Raw genomic sequence first — 12,491 nt, forward strand, 5'->3', positions numbered from 1 at the left:
GCCCACAGTGAGAAGTTAGAATTTTGTAACAAAGAATTAGAAAATATAAATAACAACCAAAGAAAGATGAAGAATACTGAAATAAAAAATACACTAGAAGGAATAAACAGGAGACTAAATGATACAGAGGAATGAATCAATGAGCTAGAAAACAGAGAAGTGGAAATCACTGAAGATGAACAGAAAAAAGAAAAAAGAAAAAAAATAAATGAGGGCAGTTTAAGAGACCTCTAGGACAACATCAAGTATACTGCCATTTGCATTATAGGAATCCCAGAAGGAGAAGAAAAAGAGAAAGGGACAGGGAACATATATGAAGACATAATAGCTGAAAATGTCCCTAACCTGGGAAATTAATCAGACATCCAAGTCTATAACCAAGATTATAATGATACAAGCTTACCTCAGGAAACAAGGCAATCTCAATTAAACAACCTAACCTTATACCTAAAGGAACTAGAAAAGAAAGAAAAAAACCCAAAAGTTTATAGAAGAAATCATAAAGATCAGAGCAGAAATAAATACAATAGAGACTAAAAATACAATAGAAAAGATCAATGCAACTAAGAGCTGATTCTTTGAAAAGATAAACAAAATTGATAAACCTAGAGCCAGACTCATCAAGAAATAAGAGAGAGGGCCCCAATCAATAAAATCGGAAATGCAAAAGGGGAAGTTACAACTGATAACACAGAAATACAAAGGATCATAAGAGATTACTACAAAGACATATGCCAATAAAATAGAAAACCTAGAGAAATGGACAAATTCCTAGAAATACACAATCTCCTAAGACTGAATCAGGAAGAGATAGAAAATATGAAAAGACCAATCACCAGTAATGAAATTGAACCAGTAATAACAAACAAAAACAAACAAACGAACAAACAAAAACTTCCAACAAACAAAAGTCCAGGACCAGATGGCTTCACGGGTGAATTCTAACAAACATTTAGAGAAAAGTTAATGACTCTCATTCTCAAAATATTCCAAAAAATGGCAGAGGAAGGAATGAACTCATTCTATGCGGCCAATGTCACCCTGATACTGAAACCAGGCAAAGATATCACAAAAAAAAGAAAATTATAGGCCAATATTACTGATGAACATAGATGCAAAAATCCTTAACAAAATATTAGCAAACTAAATCCAACAATGCATTAAAAGGATCATATACCTGGATCAAATGGGATTTGTCACAGGGATGCAAAGATGGTTCAATATCTGAAAATCAATCAATGTGATACACCACATTAAAAAACTGAAGAAGAAAAACCATCTGATCATCTCAATCGATACAGAAAAAAATTCTGATAAAATTCAACATCCATTTACAATTAAAAAAAACTCTTAATAAAGTATATATAGAGGGAACACAACTCAACATAATAAAGACCTTATATGAGAAGCCCATAGCTAACATCATACTCAATGGTGAAAAGCTGAAAGCATTTCCTTTAAAATCACTTACTTATTATCTCACAGTTTTGTGGGTCAGAAGGCCAGGCACAGCATGGCTCAGCTGGGTGCTCTGCCTCACTGAAGTACACAGCATGAGCCTAGCTCAAACTGAAATCACAGTGTGTCATCTGGACTGGGTTCTTATCTAGAGACTCTGGGGAAGATTCCACCTTCACGTTTATTCAAGTTGTTAGAAAAATTTAGTTTCTTATGATTTTAGGACCAACCGTTAAACTGTTACCTTAACACATGGCCCCCTTCATCCTCAAGCCAACAATGACACATAGAATTCTACTTGTGATTTGCATCTCTGAATTCATCTTTTACTCTGCTTTTAAGGGCTCATGTGGTTAGATAAGGCACACTTGAATAATACAGGATGATCTCTGTATTTTAAAGTCAGGTGATTAATAACCTTAACTACATCTGCAAATTCCCTTCTGCCACAGAATGTAACAAATTCTCATGAATAACACCAGGGGGAAAAGGTCATGGAGGCTATTTCATACCCAGTAAATTAGAATTTGATATTGTGACTTCTTCCCAGGGAAGAAGGAGGTTGGGAGGAAAAATATTTTGGTTCTAGTTTAATTCATCAACTGCTATTTTTCAATGTCAGTGCTTAAGACTGAATTTCCTTCCTTCCTTAATTCTCACAAAAGTTTTATAGAGTACATATGGATTAATGAGAGAGATATATCCCTCACCTAATAGAAATTATAGACAGGGGAGTCAAACGAACTAATAGGTAATAGTGAAGGCATGACAGGTAATCACAGGGGCAAAGGAGCATGGGAATGAGGTGGAATGCATATATCCTAGTCTCAAAGTGTCAAACTACACTATCTAGAAGAGATGTAATTTAATCCATGAAATAAAGGATGAGTGTTAGTTCTCCCTGTGTTTGTCCCTGTATCTTGTTGTCTTTTAATTTCCTAATTTTCATTTCAATTGAGAAAGAACTCAAAGAAATGGAAAATCAAGGTGTGGTGGCTGTATTCATCTTCCTAGGACATTCCAACCATCCTGAATTATAAGGGTCATTCTTCCTGGTCTTCTTGATCATTTATCTGATAACTCTTCTGGGAAATACTTTCACATTAACAATGGTCAGAGTCAATCCTGCCCTCCATACGCCAATGTATTATTTTCTCAGCACTTTGAGTTTCTTGGACATCTGCTACTCATCTACCACCATTTTGGTCATGCTGGTGAACTTATTCTAGGAGAAGAAAACCAATTTGTATGAGCGCTGTCTTTCCCAGATCTTATTCCTTGTGACCTGTGCTGGTGCTGGTGCTGACGCTGTCTTGTTGGCTGCTGTGACATGACCAATATGTAACCATTTGCCACCTTCTTCAATATCTGCTCCTCATGAGTCTGAAGGTCTGCGTATATTTGTTGAGTGGGACTTGACTGTATGGGCTGGAGAATTCTGTGAAACACACAGTGCTGACACTCTCTGTGGACCCAACCAGGTCAGCCACTTTCTCTGTGACATCCCATTGCTCCTGAAGCTCTCCTGCTCAGACACCTCTCTCAGTGGGTCTGTGTTCCATATGGCCAGCACCACCACTGGCCTGAGCTCCTGCCTATTTACTGCAGTGACCTACATGCTCATCATCTCTGACATCCTTAGCATTCCCTCTGCCCAGGGCAGGAGTAAGGCCTTCTCTAACTGTGCATCCCACCTCCCTGTGTTTGGTACAGCCAACTTAAACTATAACAGACCCAGTATAAGCTACATCCTGGACATCCTGGTCTCTGTGCCATTCTGTGTTGTGACCCCTATGTTTAACCCTGTCATCTACAGCCTGAGAAAAAAGGAGATCAAGGGGGTCCTGAGGAAGTGGATGGAAAAGGTGAATTCTCTAGTAATATCAGTGAATAGATCAATATTTTTCATTCTGGAGAATTTCTTTTTGTCTTTTCTTTTTCTCTTTTTCCAGTTGATCACATTTATTTGTATGATAACTTTTTAATTTATTAAAATATCATTTTAAATAATTCTTTTTAACCATTTTTAAATTGTGTATATTTAAGGCATACAACATGTTGATTTGATATGCATATACATATCATATCATATGAAATGGTTATTACAGTCAAGCAAATTAACATACCATCCCCTCGAAAAGGGAATCCCCCTACACTGTTGGGAATGAAAATTGGTGCAGCCACTATGGAAAACAGTATGGAGCATCCTCAAAAAAACTAAAAATAGAGTTGCCATCCCAGCAATCCCACTCCTGGGCATATATCCGGACAAAACTATCATTTAAAAAAGATACATGCACCCCTATGTTCACAGCAGCACTATTCACAATAGCCAAGACATGAAAACAACCTAAATGTCCATCAACAGATGAATGAATAAAGCAGATGTGGTACATATATACAATGGAGTACTACTCAGCCATAAAAAAGAATGAAATAATGCCATTTGCAGCAACATGGATGAATCTAGAGATTATTATACTAAGTGAAGTAAGTCAGAAAGACAAAGATGGATACCATATGATATCACTTATATGTGGAATCTAAAATATGACACAAGTGAACTTATCTATGAAACAAACAGATTCACAGACATACAGAACAGACTTGTGGTTGCCTAGAGGAAGGGGGGAGGGGAGGGATGGATTGGAAGTCTGGGGTTAGCAGATGCAAATTATATATAGAATGGATAACCAACAAGGTCTTACTGTACAGCAGAGGAAACTATATTCAATATCCTGTGATTAACCATAATGGAAAAGAATATGAAAAAGAATGTACACATATGTATAACTGAACCACTTTGCTGTACAGCAAAAATTAACACCTCACTGTAAATCAACTATATTTCAATAAAATAAATTTAAAAAACATATCATCTTCTCACAGTTACCAAATTTTTGTGATAAGAGCACCTGAAATCTACTCTCTTAGCATATCTCCAGTATTCAATACAGTATTATCTATAATCATGATGAAGTACATTAGATCTCCAAACTTATTCATCCAAACTATATAACTACAACTTTGCACTCTTTGACAAACATCTCCCTGTTTTCCCCACCACACTTTCCCCAGCTCCTGGTAACCATCATTCTACTCTCTGCAACTATGAGTTTAACTTTTTTAGATTCCACATATAAGTGAGATCATGCAGTATTTGTCTTTCTGTGCCTGGCTTATTTCATAGCATAATGTTCTCCAGGTTCATCTATGTTGTCACAAATGACACAATTTTCTTCCTTTTTTAAGGCTGACTATATCCATTGTACATATATATCAAATTTTCTTTATCTATTCATCTGCTCATGAACACTTAAGTTGATTCCATATTTGGCTATTGTGAATGTTTCAATGAACATGGGATATCTCTTCTAGACTCTTTTCATCTCCTTGGGATATAGACCCAGCAGTGGGATTACTGGATCATATAGTAGTTCTATTTTTAATCTTTTGAGGAACCTCCATACTGTTTTCCATGATGGCTATATCAATTTACATTTCTACCAACAGTGCACAAGTGTTCCCTTTTCTCCACATTCTTGCCAACACTTGTTATCTTTTGTCTTCCTGATAATAGCCATTCTAACAGACATGAGATGGTATCTCACTTTTATTTTGATGTGCATTTCTGTGATGAATAGTAATGTTTAACATTTTTTCATATACCTGTTGGCCATTTGTATGTCTTCTTTTGAGAAGTGCCTATTTTTTAATCAGGTTTTTCTTCTCAGTATTGTGTTCTATGAGTTCCTTATATATTTTGGATATGAGCTTCTTAATCATATGTATGGTATGAAAATATTTTCTCTTATTCCATAAATTTCTCTCCACTCTCCGGATTGTTTCCTTTGCTGTGCAGAAGTGTATTTAGCTTAATGCAATCCCATCTGTCTATTTTGCCTTTGTTGCTTGTGCTTCTGGGGTCGTAGCTAAAAACCATTGCCCAGACCAATGTCAAGAAGCTTTTGCCCTATGTTTTCCTCTAGTAGTTTTAGTTTCAGATTTGACATTTAAGTTTTTAATCATTTTTAGTTGATTTTTGTATACGGAGTGAGATAAGTGTCCAGTTTCATTCTTCTGCATGAGGATAATGTTTTCCCAATACCATTTATTGAAGATACTTTCCTTTCCCCATTTTGTGTTTTGGTACCTTTGCCAAAGATCAAGTGACCATAAATGCATGGATTTATTTCTGGGCTCTCTATTCTGTTCCATTGGTCCATTTGTTTTATTCCATTTATGATCATGCTATTTTGGTTACTATAAATTTGTAGTCTATTTTGAGATCTGGTAGTGTGATGCCCCAGCTTTGTCCTTTTTGCTCAAGATTGCTTTGGCTATTTGGTGCCTTTTGTGATTACATACAAATTCTATGATTATTTGTTCTATCTCTGTGAAAAATGCCAATGGAATTTTGGTAGGGATTGCAATGAATCTGTAGATCACTTTGCATAGTATAGACATCTTACAATATTAGTTTTCCTAATTCATGGACATAAATATCTTTCTATTTATTTGTGTCTTCAATTTCTTTCATCAATGTTTTAGTGTACAGATCTTTCACCTCTTTGGTAAAATTTATTCTAGGTATTTTTTGATGCTATTGTAAACAGAATTGTTTTCTTAATTTCTTTTTTCATATAGTTTGCTATTAGCGCATAGAAATGAAACTAATTTTTGTAAGCTGATTTTGTATACTACATCTTTATTAAATTGTTTATTAGTTCTAACAGTTTTTTTGGTGGAGTCTTTAGGGTTTTGTGTATATAATATTATGGCATCTGCAAACAGAGACAATTTTACTTCCTCCTTTCCAATTTGGATGTCTTTTATTCCTTTTTCTTGCCTAATTGATCTGTCTAGGACTTCCAGTATTATAGTGAATAGAAGTGATGAGAGTTGGCATCATTGCCTTGTTACTGATCTTAGAAGAAAAGGGTTCAGCTTTTCACTGTTGAGTATGATGTTAGCTGTGGGCTTGTCAATATATGGCCTTTATTATGTTGAGGTACATTCCTTCCATATCTAATTTGTTAAGACTTTTTATCATGAAAGTGTGCTGAACTTTGTTAAATGCTTTTCCTGCACCAATTGAGATGAACATATAATTTTTATTCTTCATTCTATAATGTGGTATATCACATTTAATGATTTGCATATATTGAACCAGCACTGCACCCCAGGGATGAATCCCACTTGTTCATGGTGTATGATCCTTTTTAGTGTGCTTTTAGTTTGCTACTTTTTTTTTTTTTTTAGGGATTTTGTATCTATGTTCAAAGGGATATTGTATTGTAATTTTCTTGTAGTGTACTTGTTTAGCTCTGGTATCAGTGTAATGCTGGGAATTTGGAAGTACTACCTCCTCTTCAATTTTTTGGAAGAGTTGAGAAGAATTGGTATTAATTCTTCTTTAATTGTTTGGCAGAATTCACCAGTGAAGCCATCCTGACATTTTCCTTGTTGGGAGATTTTTGATTACTGGTTCAATCTCCTTACTTGTTATTGGTCTCCTCAGATTTTCTATTTCTGATTTGGTCTTAACAGATTGTATGCTCTATGAATTTATCCATTTTTTTCTAGGTTGTCCAATTTGTTGGTGTATAAATGTCTATAATAGTATCTTACAATTCTTTGTATTTCTGTGGTAACTGTTACAATGTTTCCTCTTTCATTTATAATTTTATTTGTCTTCTCTCCTTTTTTTCTTGTTAGTCTAGCAAAAGGTTTGTCAATTTTGTTTATCTTTCAAAAACCCAACTCCTAGTTTCATTGATCTTTTCTATTTTTATCTAGTCTTTATTTAATTTATTTCTGCTCTGATCTTTGTTATTTTCTTCCTTCTGCTAACATTAGGTTTAGTTTGTTGTTTTTCAAGTTTCTTCTGGTACAAAGTTACATTATTTTTTGAGATCTTTTTTTTTTCCTAATGTAGGCATTTATCACTATAAATTTCCCTTAGAACTGCTTTTGCAGCATCCCATAAGTTTTGGTATGCTGTATTTTCTTTTTTTGATCTCAAGATATTTTTATTTCTCTTTTGATTATCTTCTTTGACCCACTGTTTACTTGAGAGTATGTTAATTTCCACCTATTTATGAATTTTCAAAATTTTCTCCTGTTACTGATTTCTAAACATTATGGTTGGAAAAGATATTTGATATGATTCAATCTTCTTAAATTTGCTGAGATTTGGTTTGTGACCTATTTTATGATCTATCCTGAAGAATGGTCCGTGTGCACTTAAGAAGAATGTATATTCTACTGCTGTTGGATGGAACATTATGTATATGTCTGTTAGGTCAATTTGGTCTATAGTGTTGTTCAAGTCTGCCGTTTTCTTATTGATTTTCTGTTTGGATGATCTATCCATCGCTGAAAGTGACATATTGAAATTCCCTACTATTATTGTATTACTAATTCTCCTTTCAGTTCTGTTAAAATTTGCTTTATATATTTAAGTGCTCTGACGTTGGGGATATATATATTTATAACAGTTATATCATTTTGATGAATTGACCCCTTTAGCATTGTACAGTTGTCTTCTTTGTCTTTCATGACAGTTTTTGACTTAAAGTCTATTTTGTCTAAGTATAGCCATTCCTGCTCTCTTTTCATTGCCACTTGCATGGAATATCTTTTCTCATCCCTTCACAGTCAGCCTACGTGTGTTCTGAAGACTAAAGTGAGTCTCTTGTAGACAGTATATTGTTCTAGCTTTTAAAAAAATAATCCATTTAACCACTCTGTGTTTTTTGATTGGAAATTTTAATCCATTTATATTTAAAGAAATTATTGATAAGTGAGGATTTGCTATTTCCATTTTGCAAATTTTTCTTTACTGTTTTGTAGTTTCTTTCTTTCTCTCTTATTGTCTTTCTTTGTGATTTGATGCTTTTTTGGGTAGAGGTATGCTTTGATTCCTTTCTCCTTATCTTTTATGTGTATACTTCAAGTTTTTTATTTGTGGTTACCATGAGGATTACATAAAACATTTTATAGTTATAACAGTCTATTTTAAGCTAATAACAACTTAACTTTAAGTGATAACACTTAACTTTGACTGCATACAACTTTACACTTTAACTTCCCATAATTCCGCATTTTGTTATTGACATCACAATTCAAATATTTTATATATTATATATCCATTAACAAATCATTGTAGCTATAGTTATAATGAATACTTTGTCTTTTTACTTTTATGATAGTTAAAAGTAATTTTTATACCACTATTACAGTATGAGAGCATTTAGAATTTGACTATGAGTTTTATACTTTCATATGTTTTCATGTTGTTAGTTAGCATCCTCTCATTTCAACTTAAAGAACTCCCTTTAGCATTTCTTGTAAGGCAGGTCTAGTAGTGATGAACTTAATTATGGATAATTTCTTGTGTGTAGAAAAAAATGGACGTTCTGGCTGACATTGCTCTCTAAATATAGCATCTCTTTACATCTGTTGTGTTCCATTCTACCAGGGCAAACAATTACAACTGTGCTGAGCATTTGACACATTGTAATCTCATGTTCATTGTGTTCTTTCCAGTGAACTGATTTTCACAACTCCAAAACAAGTACCATATCCATAAGAAGTCACTCATAATTTCCCCCCGAAACCTCCAACCCTAGGAAAGTATTAATCTACTTTCTATCTCTATGGATTTGCCTATTCTGGGATTTAACATAAATGGAAATATACAATATGTGGGCTTTTGTGTCTAGTTTCTTTCCTTTAGCATCATGTTTTCAAGCTTCATCCATGCTGTAGCATGTATCCGTACTTCATGCCTTTTTATGCCAAATAATATTCCACTGTGTGGATATATCACATTTTATTTATCCAATTATCAGTCGATAGACATTTGGATTGTATCCACTTTTTGGCCATTATGAATAATGCTGCTATTAACATTGTGTACAAGTTTTTGCAGATTTATATTTTTATTTCTCTTGAGTATGTATCTATGAGTGGAACTGCTGGGTTATATAGTAAACTCTATGCATAAACTTTTGAAGAACTGCCAGGCGGTTTTCCAAAACAGCTGCATAATTTTACATTACTACTAACAGTGTTTGAGGGTTTCAATTTCTCCACACCCTCACCAACACTTGTTATTAGTTTTTTTGGTGATAGCCATCCTAGTGGGTAGAGTGGTATCTCATTGATTTTTTTTTCTTTTTGTATTTCACTAATGGCTAATGATTCTAAGGTCTTTCATAAGCACCATTTCTGTACTTCTTAACATACAGAAAAACCCATGTTGCTAATGGGATTTTTTAAACTTTAGAGACTTAACTCTTCACCCTAATGTTTATATTCTAATTTTGGTGGGGTAAAATACTGCAAGATTTTCAAACGTATAGCCTTCTCCCCTTCTATGACCTACAGAGCTGTTTGATGGCTCTGCAATTTTTCCTTTAGAACCCACATCAACAGTGTCATCACCAGGTCATGAGAAATGGCAGAACCAGAAATCAGGGGACATGAAGGCATAAGGATGCTGGTGGGGAAGAAAGGAAGCACCACGTCTAGGTGAGCAGACCTAATTAGGAATGACTTGGTGCCAAGAGAGCAGATATGCTGTTAGTACTGTAGCTTCAGATACATGTCCAGTTGAACATGCAACATGAGGAGTCTAGTTCCAAGATCCAAGGCCATGGCTACCAGAACAAGTGGAGAAAATTCCCTGCTGCTTTGTAGAATCCCAACTAAATGAACCTACATCCATGCCTCTCCTTTCTTTTCCTAATGGGAAGGAGGAGAAGGCAGTCTGTCAGGCTTTAGCCACCCACATGCTAACAAAAAATCTAGCACTGAAATTCACCCACAAATGTTCCAAAAGAGATGAGAAGCTGATCTCCTCATTGCATGCTGGGAGAAAATGATTGCCACGACTTTAATGAATCACAAGAGAATCAACTGCACTTCATTTTTACAGTTTCTATTCAGGCTTTTGCCCTTGAGTTGTATTTGCACTCTGAGGAGTCCCGGAATAGCTGCTTAGAGAGAGATTACATGGGTACTCCCAAAAGGTCAGTCCATAGGCACTTATAAATGTCCATTCTAGAAAAATGAGTTCCTAGAGATATCAAAGAAGGATTTTCAACTCTTGCATTAGGAAATGAGCATGCTCAAGGCAGCTCCTAGAATGGAAGGTCCCTCTCATGATGCATGGCAGTCAACAGCCTGTTTTACAAAGAGTGACCTTTCCAGTCCAGGAACTAGAGTGAGAGCACCAAGCCCTGCCACCAAAGCCAGAAATCCAAGGCTTTTGGCAAGAGTCGGTGGTAAGTAGTTTAGTTACCATCACAGTTGAGAAAAATACTGCCAAGTGTCAGGATATATTTACTTCTTAAGAGCATATTATAAAATATTAAACATATTTTCATGGCATTTATGTAATTCATAGGTTTAATATCATTTTTGTGTGTATCAATGTCTATGATAGTAATAATAAAACCAGAGTTAAAATGACCTTAGTGATTATCTATTTGAAAGCCTGAGGGAGGCCTGAATACCTTAAGTAAGATAATATGAGGAGAAAATTTTTCATGGTAAATAATGTATAATGCATAGTATTACTCCTACTCTAATTTTGATAAGCAAGACAGAAAGAAAGCATTATCTCTTAGGCTACATTATAGTATGACATTAAGGGCACACTTGTTTAAATAAAATGTAATTAAATTTGCATAAAACCTATTTGGAAACTCCCTTTGTTCACTAACTAGGGGGTTCTCGTCTTCATGTTGCAACACACTCGTGTTTGGGAAATGTGTTGCAAGCAATTTATTAACTGTAATAAAGCCTTGCAGCTTGTGAGTCATTTTCTTCTCCTATAGTTTCTTTTTAGAAATCTCATAGATTCAGGGTTATTCCTATATAATTTCATTCTCACTCATTTGCCTTTGAGATGATTTATTGATTGGGAAAGAATGAAGCAGAGTTGCTGCTCTCTGGTTGGGAACTGAGCCATAGCCACCACGTGGTCTCCATTGGAACCACTTCTTATGGGAAAGGAGAACAGTAAGACCACCACAGGCAAAGGGGCCATGGTGCCACATTTATAACCCCATATAATGTTATTTTTCTCTGGTCAGAAAGCTGTTTGCACCAGAACCCCTGGACAGAAACGTCCTCCTGATTCAGCTGAGATGTTTTTTCTCAATCTCTTCTTTCTCTCTGGGCCTGACTACAGTGCTGGATTTTGTATTTTCCCTTTTCCACTGACTTCAACCTGGGTTTTTTGTAAGTGGTCTTTGCACCCCAAGGCTTGGCTCCGCATTCAGCTTCAGTAGGCAGCGGGATCAGATGCCACTGAGAGTATGAGCCTCCATGTTGGTGGGGTCAAGGACCTGAGATTCCCTCTCCTGGAGAGGTCATCAGTGGAAGCCAGCCCTTCTCCACTCTGACAATCACATTCATGAGAAGGAACTCAAATTTTAACAATGGCTCTCTGTTGTCCATGGGATAGGCTGGTGGACAGGTGCAGTTTCCCGTTGGATCCCTATAGAGCCACCCTCTTCTCAAACCTAAGACTAAATACACTGGTTAGGAAATGACCATCTATATCACATTTGAGGCAGAGATGTATGTTGAGAAATCCTTGTCTGATGAACACTTCCTGCTCTCATGCTGAGGCTCCCTAGGGGTAGGGATAATGGTAGAAAAGCAAGAGTCAATCACTCAAATCTTTCTGTAAGTATAGTATAAATTCAAGAAATTGGTGTGACTGATATTACCAGTAACTTCTTTTGTTTTTATGGGGTTTTTTTAATGCTGATTTTATTGAATTGTCAGGAAATTTAAAAGGTGTAGATATTCTCCCTATTTGGTTCTTTTTTATTTCTTATTCCATGGAAAGTTCTAGCAGTACAATGAACTTTTGATTATAGCCTTCAAAGTCAGATAGATGGGATTAAATTCTAAGCTATGATAATAGTGGCTGTGTAAACTTAAGCATCAGTTCCTCCCTTGCAAACCCCAATAAAATACATAAACTTGTGATAAATACTTGAGATTGTGTG

The 12,491-nt window shown here is 35.4% G+C and overlaps 1 pseudogene; it reads left to right on the plus strand.

Moving 5' to 3' along the window:
- Nucleotides 1-2,432: 2,432 nt before the first annotated feature.
- LOC130708841 (olfactory receptor 1020-like) lies at nt 2,433-5,447 on the plus strand (annotated as a pseudogene).
- The last annotated feature ends 7,044 nt before the right edge of the window (nt 5,448-12,491 follow it).

Source organism: Balaenoptera acutorostrata, chromosome 1 (genome assembly GCF_949987535.1).
Source record: "Balaenoptera acutorostrata chromosome 1, mBalAcu1.1, whole genome shotgun sequence".
Lineage (NCBI taxonomy): Eukaryota > Metazoa > Chordata > Mammalia > Artiodactyla > Balaenopteridae > Balaenoptera > Balaenoptera acutorostrata.